At 50.1% G+C, this 12,500-nt stretch overlaps 1 protein-coding gene across 3 annotated transcripts in view; it reads left to right on the top strand.

Moving 5' to 3' along the window:
• The window catches only part of ZMAT4 (zinc finger matrin-type 4), a 182,766-nt gene that overhangs the window by 61,047 nt on the left and 109,219 nt on the right, over window positions 1-12,500 (top strand). The window lies entirely within an intron of this gene.

Consider the following 12,500-nt stretch of genomic DNA (forward strand, 5'->3'; position numbering starts at 1 on the left):
CCCGTAAAAAAAAAGAAAAAAAAATTCAAACCGCGAGCAAGAAACAACAACCACACAGGCCGTTCCTTCGCTCTCGCGTGCCTTAACCTGCGTGGCCCGGAAGTTCGCATATCGCAGTTACGATTAAATCGCAATTTACTTTTAATGGCCAATTATTCAATTCGCGCCAACGTATTTTGCCTTTTTGCAATGTCATCACAAGGGGAGAGAGAGAGAGAGAGAGAGAGAGAGAGAGAGAGAGAGAGAGAGAGAGAGAGAGAGAGAGAGAGAGAGAGAGAGAGAGAGAGAGAGGAAGAAGAAGAAGAAGAAGAAGAAGAAGAAGAAGAAGAAGAAGAAGAAGAAGAAGAAGAAGAAGAAGAAGAAGGAGGAGGAGGAGGAGGAGGAGGAGGAGAAGAAGAAAAAAAAAAAACCATTTACTTCCTGGTTCGGAGCATACCAGCTCTCTGATGTTACCGAAATGTATGCACCGTCTAATATAAAAACGATCATAACTTGGGGCATTGTGTTTATCTCTTAATGCGCATAAGAAATCGAGAAATTATTAGAATACATGAAGTCATCACTATCCGGAAGTCCGTACGTTGTAACCCGGAATGGGGAACACGGCTGAGGTCCTCTTCCCCATCGGCCATGCCTACGCAGCAACATGTCCTGTCCTTGGTTGGTAAATAAATGGCCATAACTTGGGAAGCACTTGTGCAATTAACATCAAACCTTGAAAAGGCACATCCTCAGGTCCCCAGCAATACGAGGTGTGTTCAAAAAGTATCCAACCTTAATTTTTCGTGCGTAAACAAATGAAGCTAGGGAAGCGTGGTGTGGTGCACGTATGTAGGCGATCCTAATTCGTATGCGTGAATATTTTCCCGCCTGCAGAAGCTGTCAGTTGCCGACAGACCGCCGATGAGTGAGGAAGTGGAACTGAGCGCCGTCGGATTTTCGTTTTTGACAAAATGACGGAAAAACTTGAACAACGCTACTGCATCAAATTTTGTGTAAAGCTTGGCGATTCCCAAGTGCAAACGATCCGCAAGATTCAACAGGCCTTCGGGAACGAAGCAATGGGCACCACACAGATAAAATAGTGGTACAACCGCTTCAAAGATTGTCGCATATCAGTGGAAAGTGAAACACGTTCTGGTAGGCCCTCAACATCCCGAAATGAGATAGTCATTGACCAATTGAGGACCCTGCTGATGCAGGGTCATCGAATCACAATCAGAGAACTTGCAGACGAGGCTGGCGTCAGCATTGGATCCGTTCATTCCATTGTGACTGAGGATTTGGGCTTAAGGAGAATCTCAGCGAAGCTCGTGCCAAAGCTGCTAACGATCGAGCAGAAGCAACTCCGTTTGGAGATTCCACAGGACATGCTGGAGACTGTGAACAGCGATCCCAACTTCTTCAACACAGTGATCACTGGCGATGAGACCACAGTGATCCATCATTTTGTCAAAAACTAAAATCCGACGGCGGTCTGACAGCTTCTGCAGGCGGGAAAATATTCACGCATACGGATTAGATCGCCGACATACGTGCACCAAACCACGCCTCCCTAGCTTCATTTGTTTACGCACAAAAAATTAAGGTTGGATACTTTTTGAACACACCTCGTATACCTGGCAAGTTTCAATTCCATCGGACCAGTGGTTATCGAGAAACAGCGGTCACAGACACACAGACAGACACAGACAGACACGGACACACAGACACAGACACACACAGACAGACACAGGCACAGACAGACGCACGCACGCACAGACAGACAGACAGACAGACGCACAGACAGACAGACAGACGCACAGACAGACAGACAGACGCACAGACAGACAGACGGACAGACAGACAGACAGACAGACAGACAGACAGACAGACAGACACACGCACAGACAGACACACGCACAGACAGACAGACGCACAGACAGACAGACGCACGCACGCACAGACAGACGCACGCACGCACAGACAGACGCACGCACGCACAGACAGACGCACGCACGCACAGACAGACGCACGCGCGCACAGACAGACAGACGCACGCGCGCACAGACAGACAGACGCACGCGCGCACAGACAGACAGACGCACGCGCGCACAGACAGACAGACGCACGCGCGCACAGACAGACAGACGCACGCGCGCACAGACAGACAGACGCACGCGCGCACAGACAGACAGACAGACGCACGCGCGCACAGACAGACAGACGCACGCGCGCACAGACAGACAGACGCACGCGCGCACAGACAGACAGACGCACGCGCGCACAGACAGACAGACGCACGCGCGCACAGACAGACAGACGCACGCGCGCACAGACAGACAGACGCACGCGCGCACAGACAGACAGACGCACGCGCGCACAGACAGACAGACGCACGCGCGCACAGACAGACGCACGCGCGCACAGACAGACGCACGCGCGCACAGACAGACGCACGCGCGCACAGACAGACAGACGCACGCGCGCACAGGCAGACAGACGCACGCGCGCACAGACAGACAGACGCACGCCCGCACAGACAGGCAGGCGCCCGCGCGCACAGCCAGCCCGACGCCCGCGCGCACAGCCAGCCAGACGCCCGCGCGCGCACGAGACAGACAGACGCACGCGCGCACAGACAGACGCACGCGCGCACAGACAGACAGACGCACGCGCGCACAGACAGACAGACGCACGCGCGCACAGACAGACAGACGCACGCGCGCACAGACAGACAGACGCACGCGCGCACAGACAGACAGACGCACGCGCGCACAGACAGACAGACGCACGCGCGCACAGACAGACAGACGCACGCGCGCACAGACAGACAGACGCACGCGCGCACAGACAGACAGACGCACGCGCGCACAGACAGACAGACGCACGCGCGCACAGACAGACAGACGCACGCGCGCACAGACAGACAGACGCACGCGCGCACAGACAGACAGACGCACGCGCGCACAGACAGACAGACGCACGCGCGCACAGACAGACAGACGCACGCGCGCACAGACAGACAGACGCACGCGCGCACAGACAGACAGACGCACGCGCGCACAGACAGACAGACGCACGCGCGCACAGACAGACAGGCGCACGCGCGCACAGACAGACAGACGCACGCGCGCACAGACAGACAGACGCACGCGCGCACAGACAGACAGACGCACGCGCGCACAGACAGACAGACGCACGCGCGCACAGACAGACAGACGCACGCGCGCACAGACAGGCGCACGCGCGCACAGACAGACGCACGCGCGCACAGACAGACAGACGCACGCGCGCACAGACAGACAGACGCACGCGCGCACAGACAGACAGACGCACGCGCGCACAGACAGACAGACGCACGCGCGCACAGACAGACGCACGCGCGCACAGACAGACGCACGCGCGCACAGACAGACGCACGCGCGCACAGACAGACGCACGCGCGCACAGACAGACGCACGCGCGCACAGACAGACGCACGCGCGCACAGACAGACGCACGCGCGCACAGACAGACAGACGCACGCGCGCACAGACAGACAGACGCACGCGCGCACAGACAGACAGACGCACGCGCGCACAGACAGACAGACGCACGCGCGCACAGACAGACAGACGCACGCGCGCACAGACAGACAGACGCACGCGCGCACAGACAGACAGACGCACGCGCGCACAGACAGACGCACGCGCGCACAGACAGACGCACGCGCGCACAGACAGACGCACGCGCGCACAGACAGACGCACGCGCGCACAGACAGACGCACGCGCGCACAGACAGACGCACGCGCGCACAGACAGACAGACGCACGCACAGACAGACAGACAGACAGACAGACAGACAGACAGACAGACAGACAGACAGACAGACAGACAGACAGACGCACGCACGCACAGACGCACGCACGCACAGACACAGACGCACGCACGCACAGACACAGACGCACGCACGCACGCACAGACACAGACGCACGCACGCACGCACAGACACAGACGCACGCACGCACGCACAGACACAGACGCACGCACGCACGCACAGACACAGACGCACGCACGCACGCACAGACACAGACGCACGCACGCACGCACAGACACAGACGCACGCACGCACGCACAGACACAGACGCACGCACGCACGCACAGACACAGACGCACGCACGCACAGACGCACGCACGCACAGACACAGACGCACGCACGCACAGACACAGACGCACGCACGCACAGACACAGACGCACGCACGCACACACAGACGCACGCACGCACAGACACAGACGCACGCACGCACGCACGCACAGACACAGACGCACGCACGCACAGACACAGACGCACGCACGCACAGACACAGACACAGACGCACGCACGCACAGACACAGACGCACGCACGCACAGACACAGACGCACGCACGCACAGACACAGACGCACGCACGCACAGACACAGACGCACGCACGCACAGACACAGACGCACGCACGCACAGACACAGACGCACGCACGCACAGACACAGACGCACGCACGCACAGACACAGACGCACGCACGCACAGACACAGACGCACGCACGCACAGACACAGACGCACGCACGCACAGACACAGACGCACGCACGCACAGACACAGACGCACGCACGCACAGACACAGACGCACGCACGCACAGACACAGACGCACGCACGCACAGACACAGACGCACGCACGCACGCACGCACACAGACGCACGCACGCACGCACGCACACAGACGCACGCACGCACGCACACAGACGCACGCACGCACAGACACAGACGCACGCACGCACAGACACAGACGCACGCACGCACGCACAGACACAGACGCACGCACGCACAGACACAGACGCACGCACGCACAGACACAGACGCACGCACGCACAGACAGACAGAGAGACAGAGAGACAGACGCACGCGCGCACAGACAGACAGAGAGACAGAGAGACAGACGCACGCGCGCACAGACAGACAGAGACAGACGCACGCGCGCACAGACAGACAGAGAGACAGAGAGACAGAGAGACAGACGCACGCGCGCACAGACAGACAGAGACAGACGCACGCGCGCACAGACAGACAGAGAGACAGAGAGACAGACGCACGCGCGCACAGACAGACAGAGAGACAGAGACAGACGCACGCGCACAGACAGACAGAGACAGAGACAGAGGCACGCGCGCACAGACAGACAGAGAGACAGAGACAGACGCACGCGCGCACAGACAGACAGAGAGACAGAGACAGACGCACGCGCGCACAGACAGACAGAGAGACAGAGAGACAGACGCACGCGCGCACAGACAGACAGAGAGACAGAGAGACAGACGCACGCGCGCACAGACAGACAGAGAGACAGAGACAGACGCACGCGCACAGACAGACAGAGAGACAGAGACAGACGCACGCGCGCACAGACAGACAGAGAGACAGAGAGACAGACGCACGCGCGCACAGACAGACAGAGAGACAGAGACAGACGCACGCGCGCACAGACAGACAGAGAGACAGAGAGACAGACGCACGCGCGCACAGACAGACAGAGAGACAGAGAGACAGACGCACGCGCGCACAGACAGACAGAGAGACAGAGAGACAGACGCACGCGCACAGACAGACAGAGAGACAGAGACAGACGCACGCGCACAGACAGACAGAGAGACAGAGACAGACGCACGCGCGCACAGACAGACAGAGACAGACGCACGCGCGCACAGACACAGACAGACAGACAGAGACAGACGCACGCGCGCACAGACACAGAGAGACAGACGCACGCGCGCAGACAGACAGACAGACAGACAGAGAGACAGACGCACGCGCGCACAGACAGAGAGACAGACGCACGCGCGCACAGACAGACAGACAGACAGACAGACAGACAGAGAGACAGACGCACGCGCGCACAGACAGACAGACAGACAGAGAGACAGAAGCACGCGCGCACAGACAGACAGACAGACAGAGAGACAGACGCACGCGCGCACAGACAGACAGACAGACAGAGAGACAGACGCACGCGCGCACAGACAGACAGACAGACAGAGAGACAGACGCACGCGCGCACAGACAGACAGACAGACAGAGAGACAGACGCACGCGCGCACAGACAGACAGACAGACAGACAGACAGACGCACGCGCGCACAGACAGACAGACAGAGAGACAGACGCACGCGCGCACAGACAGACAGACAGTCAGACAGACGCACGCACGCACAGACAGACAGACAGAGAGACAGACGCACGCGCGCACAGACAGACAGACAGAGAGACAGACGCACGCGTGCACAGACAGACAGAGAGACAGACGCACGCGCGCACAGACAGACAGAGAGACAGACGCACGCGCGCACAGACAGACAGACAGACAGACGCACGCGCGCACAGACAGACAGAGAGACAGACGCACGCGCGCACAGACAGACAGAGAGACAGACGCACGCGCGCACAGACAGACAGACAGACAGACAGGGAGACAGACGCACGCGCGCACAGAGAGACAGAGAGACAGACGCACGCGCGCACAGACAGACAGAGAGACAGACGCACGCGCGCACAGACAGACAGACAGAGACGCACGCACGCACAGACAGACAGACAGAGAGACAGACGTGCGCACAGACAGACACAGACAGAGGCACGCACGCACGCACGCACAGACAGACAGACAGACAGAGGCACGCACGCACAGACGCACGCACGCACGCACGCACAGACACACAGAGACAGACATACACACACACACACACACACACACGCAGACAGACACACGCAGACAAACACACACACACACACACACGCAGACAGACACACACACACGCAGACAGACACACACACACGCAGACAGACACACACACACACAGACACACAGACAGACACAGACACACACAGACAGACAGATAGACAGACAGATAGACAGACACACACACAGACAGATAGACAGACACACAGACAGACACACACACACATTGCTGGAATTATAGATAGATGATTTTTTTTTGGATGTTCCATGGAAAAGACAAGGGTAGGTGGGGGGGAAAGAAATATAAATCCTGGACCAGGAGGATCCAAGAAAACATTGAAGATGGAAGACCATTCAAATGCAGGATACCATTGTTCACTGTATCATCTGGTGTGAAAAACAATAAAGAAGGATTAAAACTTGTCTTTACAATATAGTCTGGCATGTTTTTCTTCTAGAAACCTGTTGGATCATCAAACAAATGGAAACAATGCTGTGAAAATTACTGTTCAAGTCGTAGATGTGTGCATGCACACCAGTGCATAGTGCTGGATATGATTTTAAAAAGGTGTCTCCTCGGTGTCAACACGCTCAAAACGGTCAATCAGAGCCATAACCAGCTCTTACTTTTCAGTGGGCATCTTATCGTACCATCTCCCCATCCCCATGAGCACATCAAAGGCTGATTTCTGGTCTGTTGAAGGCTGGATATCAGCATCTCGCAGGGAAACTATGACGTACTTGGCACCAAAATCTTTCAATACGAACGGCCGTGTACAACTTTCGATGGAAGCAAAATCGGCATGATCGAGAGTAGCCTGCGAATCATCCCTGCTGCTGCGCTGAAGTGATGCAATCGTTCGGCCAGCATATTCGTCGTCACGATGTTGCGTGATTAAATCACCAATACAGTCACTCAAATTTATACCACTGACATACTTCTTAACAATCACTTTCGCCCAAGAAACCACAGTCAATCTGAATCACGCTGACCACACACACACTCAGACGCCATGACCGAAGACGACTGCGCAGTTCTACTGTGCAGCTCGACTGCGCAGTTTGGTTAAAGGTGACTCGGCATTTTGGTGCGTGCGCACGAAATTATATTTTGAAAATAAATGCCGACGTTTACATTTTGGGTTTGAAAACTTTTGCACCTTCGGCGGAAAATGTATAAATATAAAAGGCCAAAAATGTGTTTATATTTATATTTCATTTCAGCAAATATACCGTCGGCGGATCCGTAAACCAAGTTATAAAATAACTAAGGCCTTGTGGAAAAATAGGATAAGGGGAACCAACTCTAAAGTTTATCGATTTTTTTTTTAATTTATTTTTATTTCATTTTATTTTTTTGCCTAAACGAGTAAAAATGAAAAACACTTAAAATTGCACTTACTTTGATTGATTATGATGGAGGGTGCGTTGGAGGTTATTGAGGTGACGTCGACATCACTGGCTTCGGGTCATTAGGGTCATCAGACTTTGTGAAGAAGGAGGTGATCTTTGTCTGGTTGGCCTTGTTCTGCATGTCCTTATATAAACCTCCGTATAAGGTGCCATGACAGCGTCCATCTCGTTTTAATTTTGAGCACCTCTCCATAAAGACCAGTGAAAACCTCTCATATGTGCCTCATTCTGCTTTATCCCAAGTGTTCTCTTTCACGCTGCTCAACTCTCTTTTTTTTTTTCCTCTCCTCTCCTCGCATCAAATCAAACAAACAAACTAACTAATATTTTTGCTCGCAAAAAATCATGAACCCATTCTGCCTCTTATTTCCTTCCTTGTTGGTTCATTCTTTATTTATACCTTTCTCATTACCTCCCAATTGAACAAATATTCCTTGTAAATCGAATTAATTTGCTTTTTACTTTAAAAGCTTTTAATAACATTGTATAATGTTTCATTTGCCTTATTTCACTAAAACCCCACATGTTCTTCTTCATAACACCCCACATGTTTGCTTTATAACTATTTCTTCTTTATACCCCACAATGTAATTAACAGACAAGCAAAAACTAAACCGCGCAATATCACACGATAACAGTCCATGTGGAATGATATCGAAAGAGCAACTGAGGCTGCGACTGAGGGCAGTGTGGGGCTGAGGTGAGACGGAGATGTGGGGTTGTGTATTCTTCCATGCCAGACTGCGATAGAGCGAGGGACCCATTCTGCGATCACAATAATTCAACTGTGATAGAGCGAAACCGTGATGTGGAAACCCGCGTTCAGGGCTGGCATGCTGTATTTTACATTTAAAAAACGATTCATGAGGTATAGCCTTCAACAACCTTAAATACTGCTGTTTTTCTGTGAATGTTAAAGACCATGGGTTTTCATCATTTTTGTGTATGGATCCCTTGATGCATTATTGGGAACCATAAAGACCTCCTTTTCAGAGATCACTTCCCAAACTATAAACTTACTTGATGCATTTGTGTGCTTTTTCTTTCAAGATTGAGGCTCATGGATGAGCGAGGTGACAGATTGGTAAATGAAGCAACGACCTGACAGTGCGACAACAGTTTCACACAACAAGCAAGGGAATGAATGAACACGAAAAGAGGAGAGATAGATGAAGGAAGGAAAAACAGTAATTCTCCTCGTAAGAGGATTGATTTACCTGGGAGGGGTGACAGATGCTGGTTCATCACCTGCTTTTGAAGCTCTGGACGGAAGAGTGGGATTGAACAGCCTCAGGAAGTTGGTTCCTCATTCAAGGAATACCAATTATTTTGAAGTGAATGTCAAGCTATTGTAAGTATATTCCATCGAGTCAATTCTACATTGGCACCAATTTTGAAATGCCACTATTTAATTCAAAACTTCTTTCGCTTCGATCGCTCTTCTTTTGTATTTTCTTGCTGTTGTGCAGCCATACTCTTCCTCTTCATCAGAAATCTGTCAGATGACAACATTTGCAGATCTCTCAAAAAGTGTGTTTCTTTGGCCTCAACCATATTACAGTAATTTATACGTTCCATGTGCTATCATGTCCAGACTTTTTTTCCTTTAGTTTTGTTCTGGCTTTTCTTGATTCTAAAATTCCTTGTGCCTCAAAACTTCAAAACGTTTGTTATTGAATGTAATTGTATCATTTTTTTGTTGAGAAAGAACAATCTGCACAAAATGGAAAAAACAATTTCATGAATAATGCCTAAAGGAGCAGCGAAAGAGTTATGACCAAATATTTCAGTAATTGTGCATGGAATAGCTGAGCCCAAAGACTTGTGAACGACATGCAAAAGTTTTAACCCTTTGGAACTAGAAAATATAATTTGACTCATGCATCGATGGATATGACTCCGCCTGTGTTTAATATGAATGCACTGTTATGTTTGGTCTCGATAGGTCGTCACGTGAAAAATTAAAGTTTAGATATGAGACAGAGACACAACAGATGCTTCTAACTTGACTTGTGATCTGCAAAAATATTTTCATTAAATGGACACGTGACTTCTGACGTTTCGAACTCAAATCTAATCGGTTCACCTTCGTACTCAAGTCTATACCAATGTCAAGTTTGGTTGTTAAAAGTACCTTCAGTGGTTCACAAATTATGTTCAATTAAACTTTGATCTTTTTAACCTAAAATCTAATCTGTTCATTTTTAGTTCACCTGGACTTTAGTCAGGTGAACTTATGCGATCGAGCAGTGTCCGTTCGTGAGTGAGTAGTGAGTCAGTACGTAAACACTTCAGTCATTATCGCTTGAATGAAACACGCAATTTTGATGAAACTTGGCGACAAGCTTCATATCTGATGCCTAATTAAGGTATATTGACCGCATAAAAATCTATGCTCATTAAGGGGGTCTACAGTGGGTTTTTTTTTTACCCCCCCCCCCCCAATAGGTATTTGCTCTCTTCAAAACTACACACATGATTTTGATGAAACTTGACCACAACTTTAATCACCAGTGATGTAGCAAAGTGTATCAACCGCATCAAAATCCGCTCATTAAGGGGATCTTACCGGGGGGGGGGGGGGGGTTGACCCCTCAAAATAGCTATTTACTTACTCCTCAAAACTACACACAATTTCAATGAAACTTGACCACGACCTTCATAACCCGCGATGTACCAAATTTGTTCGTGGCATTAAAAAAAATGCAGGTTCTAAAAGGGTCTGCGGGGGGTTTGAGTGACTGTTGCTCCTGATCCAGGTGAGCTTCAAGACAGGCGGTCCTATTTTTGTTCTACTATTCATACTTATGCTAATTTTGGTTGTTTAAAATCCCTTCAGTGTTTCATAAGTTATCGCGGTTACAAAAATTTCCAATTAAATTTTGCAATCCATAACTTTGCAAATGTTGGTTGAAGCCCCTTGAGTGTTTTTCATGTTAGTGTGGTAACATAAAACTGATAACAGGACAGACGGATGGACAGCCAAAAAACAGTGCCTCCGTCCAGTCTTTGGCTGCAAAGGCATAAGTGAAAGCCTGTATCGAGAAGTGTGATACAAATTTTAAAGATTGATTTACACCTGCAGCATGGCTGAAATTGACTTCAGTTTATGTTTCACTCCACACTTGAATGTGGCTGCTAAGAAAATTAAACTTGTAATGATGTTGCAAAAACAGTCTTTATTCTTCCTTTCATAAATTATTTTTTGTTATCTGTTGGGAGGTGTCACGTGATGTAATAATGTGGGCGGTAGAATAATGCACCAGTATGTCTGACTTCTTTGGAAATCTTATTGGTCTTCATGTTTTTTAGTTTGAGCTCTTCAGTTATGAATAAAAAAAAAAGTTTATTTCGAAAAATTGTTTGTACAATTTGTAATTCATCTAAATGTAGCATTATTGGAAGGGGGAATACTTTTGCATGCGACTTTATGGGAAAGAGAGACGAAGGGAGGAGGTCCTGTGTCACACTGCATTTGTTTGCTGAATACACTCAAGTTTAGAAGACAGCTCTCTCACTTACTGTTGTGGATCGATCACAGACTGGCATATTGGGTGACGCTTCCCTTCTACTTCAGTGGGAAGAGGTTATGTTTTCACCCCTGTCCATCTGTTTCTTCGTCTGTCAGTTTGCTTGTGAGCAGGATATCTCAAAAAGTTGTGGATGGATTTGGATGAAACATGGTGGGCAGGTTGTGTGTGACAAGGACGAATTGATTAGATTTTGGTGAAGATCCGGATACCAGAATTTTTTTTAAAAAGAGATTCCTCACCATTGAGAGAGAGAGAGAGAACCAAAAATGATATGTTGCATGATATCTCAAAAAGTTAGATAGATTCAGATGAAACTTGGTGGACAGGTTGGGTGTGTGATAAGGACTAGTTAATTCAATTTTGTTTGAAGATCCAGATCCTGACGGAGGAGGTATGCGCTCTACTGAATGCCGTTCTAGTTTATAACTGTCATTCTCATTTTGTAAGTTATCAATGATGTTCTGGTTGAAGCAAAACATGACTCACTTTTCTGCCCATCTAACTGCTCAGCACTTTTTATACTTCCGCAGCCGAAGGCTGGAAGGAAGCATTATGTTTTGGAGTTGTCCATCCAAGCATCTGTCCGCTTGTCCGGTATCCTTATTTTTGTTGCGATAACTTGTGAACCACTCAAGGGATTTCAACCAACCTCCTCCCAAAATTATGGATAGCGATACAACGATAAATGTATATGAATGTGAGTTGAAAAAGGTCTAAGGTCATGTGCTCTTTATTGAATGTCTTTCTTATCGCGATGATTTGTGAACCCCTGAAGGGATTTCAACCAAACTTGGCACAAGTATAGAATGTAATACAAAGAAGAACAA

Source organism: Eptatretus burgeri, chromosome 1 (genome assembly GCF_056783735.1).
Source record: "Eptatretus burgeri isolate ZD-2024b chromosome 1, Ebu_testis_v1, whole genome shotgun sequence".
In the NCBI taxonomy this organism is placed as follows: domain Eukaryota; kingdom Metazoa; phylum Chordata; class Myxini; order Myxiniformes; family Myxinidae; genus Eptatretus; species Eptatretus burgeri.